This window comes from Polistes canadensis, unplaced genomic scaffold, assembly GCF_001313835.1.
Source record: "Polistes canadensis isolate GaletaPanama2010 unplaced genomic scaffold, ASM131383v1 scaffold_28, whole genome shotgun sequence".
NCBI lineage: Eukaryota > Metazoa > Arthropoda > Insecta > Hymenoptera > Vespidae > Polistes > Polistes canadensis.
The window spans coordinates 732,680-738,920 of record NW_014569575.1 but is presented as its reverse complement, the minus strand read 5'-3'; positions in this window follow the sequence as shown (position 1 = coordinate 738,920).

Here is a 6,241-nt window from a genome sequence, read left to right as displayed (position 1 = left end):
TGAAAATCGTGGCACGATTTCGTTTCCCGTTTAACATTTTTGGATTTTTTTATTCGTGTACCTTCTCGTTTGTATATATATATATATATTTTTTTTTCTTTTTTTCCCCCGAGCTTTTCCTGAGTGGAAAAGTTTTTCCTCTTCTATGCGGACGGATTTATAAAGAACGACGTGACGTGTCTTCTTCTTCTTCTTCTTCTTCTTCTTCCTTTTCCTCTTCCTCTTTCTTTTTCTTTTCTTTTCTCCTTCATCGCGACGAATTTATGATGCGTTTGACACGACGTATCGTCATCCCTCTTTCTCTCTCTCTCTTTATTTCTCTCGTTTTCCCATTTTTATCTTCTTCTTCCGTTTATTTATCTCTTTCGTACACGTATTCCACCATGCATGCTCCTTTAACTTTTTCACGCTGTTGACTCTTTACGAGTTCGAAAAGAGAACATAAACGACGAAGAACTTTTGGTCCTACCCCTTTTTCCACCCTTTTAACGTCTCTCTTTCTATTTCTTCTTCTTCTTCTTCTTCTTCTTCTTCGTTTTTCTTTTTCGTGGCTTCTCAGAGTAAAGCACGTACTTACTTACATTTTCTTCCTTTATACCCCCCTCACCCGCCCCGCCCCGCCCAACAAGTTTTCGTTTAACGCACGTTATCTCGGCACTTCGACTTTTTTACGAGAAATAAAGGAAAAAAAAGAAAAAAAAAAAAACGAAGACAAGAAGAAGAATAACAAGAGAAAAGAAAAGATAAAGAAAGTTGGAAAACGAGATGGGCATCTTTCTGAAATCGAAGCAACCCCTACTTTTTCCATCATTTTCTCAAGTTTTCGTTCTGCATCCCTACCTCCATCACTTTTTTTCTATTCCAAAAAGAGAGATCGTTGATGTGCTTATTAAAGAAAAAGAAAAAAAAAGGGAAAGGAAAAAATGAAATCGTAGGATTTCTTTCCTTTTCTTTTCGGCTCTCATGCAAACTCAACGCACACCGAAATCCTATTTACCTTTCCATTAGGGTAAGTGCTTTTATAACGACTTTTAAATTACTTTACCGCATCTTTCTTCTTTACTACTTGAAATGTTTCCAAAGAAAAGCTCGTGGATTAAATCCTTTAAGACGTGATGGCGATGGTGCGGGGGGAGGGGGGAGAGTTTCAAAAGCTGCTTCAACGATTATCTCGATTCTTAAGGAAGCTATTTATCGACTAGATATCGAATCTCGACGAATCTAATAATACCTCCTACCGTATCGATATTCCTATAGTTAACTAACATTATTATTATTATTATTATTATTGTTATTATTCAAGGGCTCTGTGGTGCATAAGAATATTATTCCTACTCCAATTTTTTTAATCGAAAACAATTAATAATAATTAATAATAATTAATAAATATTTTCTTTCAATGTCATTTTTTTTCTTAAAATTCTTATACAAAGAAACATATTTTAAAAAATTTATAAATATTCTCCTGTTATTAACTAATATACTTGGATATTTAATTTAATTACTCCGACATTCGCGCAAACTTTGACCCAAAAAAAAATAAATAAAATGAAATAATAATAGTAATAATAATAATAAATATATTCTCGTAATATGGGAAGAGAAATAAAAACTCTCTTAACGTTATAGATTAAACAATATTCAATATATCTATATCTTTTCTAATATTCATAAGATTATAAATAGGAGAAAATGATTAAAGAGAAAAAGGGATGAGAAACTTTGAGTTTCGTAGTTTAATAGTTTGTTGAGTGTGTAAACGAACACTAGGTACTTCTAAGAGGAGCAATAGACACAGAAGGGGTTGCAAGAGAGGGGGTTGAATGCCTTGTTGTTTCTAAGCAAGTCAACAACTTGCCACGAAATGATGGTCGAAATTTACATCTGACTAAGCACGATTCCGACTATCGAATGCACAAACACAATTCGCTATACGATATTTCCCTCTCTCTCTCTCTCTCTCTCTCATTCTCTTATTGATTAGACCTATTCCTATTGTATAACCAGTTAAAAAAGACAAGAATTGTTGAGGTATACCATACCTCGCGAAAAAATCTAGAAACTGGAACAACGGGAACGTTAAAAAGTTAAAGAAAAGAAAATTTCCTATCATCGGGAAACGTTGGAAGAAACTTTTCTTCCCTGGCGTTTTTCTAAATCGCTCGAATTACAAACTTTCTCCTTAAAAGAGAGTAAAGTTTGCACGCGTTGAAAACGGTTTCACATTTTTCCAGTTCGGAGTTCTTGAAATTCTTCGTGAAACTTTTTTTTTTACGCGAGGAAATAAATAAACAAAAAGTATTGTTCACACGGGAACACGGGGTAACACACGAGAATCGCGTATGAAAATTAATTCGTTTTTCAATGTATATATATATATATATTCCTTCTTTCCCTTTTTTCTTTTTCTTTTTAGATTTATTCTTACAATTAAATATAAGTACTTTATATATTATATTTGTGAAATGTGTTTGTGCATGTTTGTGTGAAAAGATGGTAAAACCAATAAACAGCTATCAAATGACTGATACACATTAATCATATTTATTAGTATACAGAATGAAACATTAACGTACGTATAGTCTGTTAAAAATGATTTTATGACGGAGATGTTTGGTACGACCATTAAGCTATGATTTTCCCTCGTTATTCCTAATTGTAAATATCTAGTTAACGTCAGAAAATTCATAGAATCTTTCAAGTATTAATCACAGCAATAGATCTCCTTTTCCTTACGGTTTAACGATTGTAACGGTGTCCTCGTTCGTTTACACAATAAAACGTTCCTATCTCTAATCGACTAATCAATTCTAATGTTTCCTCTTTTATTTTCTCTACGTCAAATGGTGAAAATAAAAATGGTGATATCCTTTTGGACGATTAACCTCGAGAAAGGATTTATATCTTTATTTATTTTTTTATTTATTTAAGTATTTATTTTCTTACTTCTTCATTGGGGTCAGTAAATTTTCAATAAAATATCAACGTATATGAAATATGCTTAACATTGGACAGAAATCAATACTAATAAATTTTAATTATACTAATGACATATCAATATACATACACATATATCCGATTTTAATCAAATAAATTACATTGTGTATAAAAAAATAAATTACGTCAGATGGATGCCGTATATATCCGACGCATTTACTTGAACAATTAATAAAAACAAAAAAAAGTAGGAATACACTTTTTATTTCATAGATTGATTATTTATTTAATCTAAATAACCGCGATTAATAATAATAATAATAATAATAATAATTAAATAAGTAAAAATACTTTTGTTTTTTATCTCTTCTATAATAATAATAATAATAATAAGTTTTTCTTCTTGTAAGAATAAAAATACAGAAATAAATTTGCGAATGTTTAGAAGGAAACTCATAACAGAAAGAGAGAGAGAGAGAGAGAGAGAAAGAGAGAAAGGGTAAGCGTAATCGTCGAGATATTCCCAGGGGTGTCAGTGACACATATATACACTAACATATATACTTAATACGTACATGTTACTACCAGATCCTCTAGGGTAAGTGTAAATTGTCGGACCTCTGCAGACGCGAGGATTACGCGTAAGGAAGACTCTCCTTTACTCTTTGCGAGCTGAGTTAATGCCAGCTTATTCGAGTTGGAAATGTTGAAAAAGAAGACACTAGAAGCTATCCTAGATGTCTACGGTATAAATCCAACCCTTTCTATCTATCTATCTCACTCTCTCTCTCTCTTTTTGCAGAAAAAGCTAAATATCTTTTATAAATTTTTGATATTTTTCTCAAAGTCTTATACACCAAAATAAAAAAAGAATTTGCCTTATTGCCCATTTGCAAATTTATATTTGATCGGGATCAAGAGTGGTGGATTTTACTTGGGATGTCCTATATATATATATATATATATATATTTATATAATTATATTATTTATTATATTAACATATATATATAATTTTTTATNATATATAATTTTTTATATATGGGTTTTTATTAAATATAAAAAGAATTTATTTTTGTCTGCACGAGCTTGTGTATGAATCTTTTTCTTTTCTTTCTTTTAATTTCTCTTTTTTGCTTTTAATTTGAAAAAAAAAAAAAAAAAGGAAAGAATTATTTTCCATCGAGAAACGGTTCTATATTCTACGATAGAACAATTTTCTACGTTTTCCTCTTCGTTTTCTTTTTTCTTCCCCCGTTATATTATATTGACCCTTGAAATGTTTTACTTTCATCAAGATTTTCTTTTTTACAATTCGACAGGTATCTATTATTAATTACAAAGAGAACAAAAAAAAAAAGACGAAAAAGAAGGAAAGTTTTTCCAACGTTCGAGAAAAAAAACTTTGATTTCGTATTAAAACGCGTCCTTATTTTCCTCCTCACCCGCTACCTTCCTCTACTCCCCCTTTTTTATTTTTTATTATTTTTTTTCCTTCTTCTTCTTCTTCTTCTTCTTTTTGCTCTTCATTTTTATCAAGCTCTAGTTCGGCGCGTTTAATTTTACCAAAGTAACCTCACAGTGATACCGAGGGAAAGTTTTCTCTTCCGTTAGAAAGACGGAAGGAAATTTTCATCCCCTTAGGGGCTTGAAGTTTGATCGGTCGTTGATCGAAATTCGAATGGTATTGCATTTTTTTGGTCATCCCTGCTTCGAATGACCAAAAACAAGGAGTCAAACACGAGGATAAAGATGAGGAAGAAAGAAAGGGATGAAGTAGATGGGATGAGTAGATAAGCTTTGAAATCAAACGATACGAAATTACGAACAACGCAGGGCTGGTGTGAGTTGCATTTATATTTTTTTTATTAAAAATTCTAAACACTAAACTAGTCATTGAAAACTTTAAACTAACTTGTACGTTTTACGAATTAGAATTAATCATTTTTACATTAATTTGAGACATGTCAACAAAATTAACATATCTCAACAAAAACATATGAAATAAAATTCAAATACGAAATAATAATTAACATTTCAAATATATAAGAAAATATATATAATATTATAATTATAAAAAGAATATTAAAAAGTATTGTGCAAACTAATGATTATGCTAATATTATTATTATTATTTATATTAAATTTTATATATATATACCGATCTTACAAATGTTAGAATATTTCTTTCATTTATGTTTTTTTGTAAAGAATAAGATTTCCAAAAGTAACCCCCATAGGGAATGAAAAGCAGTTTACGTCCGATGCGTTTTATGGTAAATGCGGCCCTGAAGCTAGCTACCCCTCAATGTCTTTATATTGTACACGTACACGACAAAACACACATAGAGAAAATCTCCAGAATGAGCTTTCCAGTTTGTCTCGTAGAAAAAGAAGAGAAGAAAAGAGAAAAGAAAAGAGAGAAAAAAGTAAAAAAAAAAACACAAAAAACAAGCAAAAAAAAAAAAAGAAAAAACGATATAGAAAAGGTCGAATTCGTACAACGATTTCGGTTCACTTTAAATCGGAATCGTCGATCCGTAAAACGAGTTACGCTTCTGTCCTCTCGTTTTCATCCTGCTACGTCTTATTTTTCCATTCGATTTTCTGTTCTACGACCTTCGATAGTCATCGATTAAAAAAATACAACGAAAGAAAGAGAACAAAGGATTGAATGGGGTGGGCCGGTGGGGGGGGGGATTGTATGGTGAACAAAAAAATAATACACGAAAGAAAATGTGTGAAAGAATGAAAAAAAGGAGGGGTGGGTGGGCGTAGGAGGGATGAAATCGATTGTTTTTATTCTTCTCTTTGTTGTGTTTTTCGTCGTGTGCGTAAATATAAACAAAAAAATAAAATAAAATAAAAGAATTTTCTAATAATTTACCACGACGCCGACACCCCCACTCCTACCCCCACCCACCCACACCCCCAACACTTCTTTTCGTGTGCAATAAAATAAAAAAGGGAATTCTGATATATCGATCGCAAATCGAAAACTCGACGCGCGCATATATATCACGGGACCAACCGCATTTTTTTCCGCTCCAGTTTTCCATTCTTCTCGAATCCCCCGTATATTCTTTTCTTTCTTTCTTTCTTTCTTTCCTTCCTTTCTTTCTTTTTTTTTTTTTTTTATTTTCCTATCCCTTTCTCCCTCTTTTATGTTTTTTTTTTCTGTAATCTTTTTTTTCTTTACTTTTTTTTTTTTTTTCACACAAATCCACATTGACTCACAATAGGAATTAATGATTTCGCGCAATTGTTGCGAATAAAACGCGAACAAAATGTAGGGCGGGGAGGAGG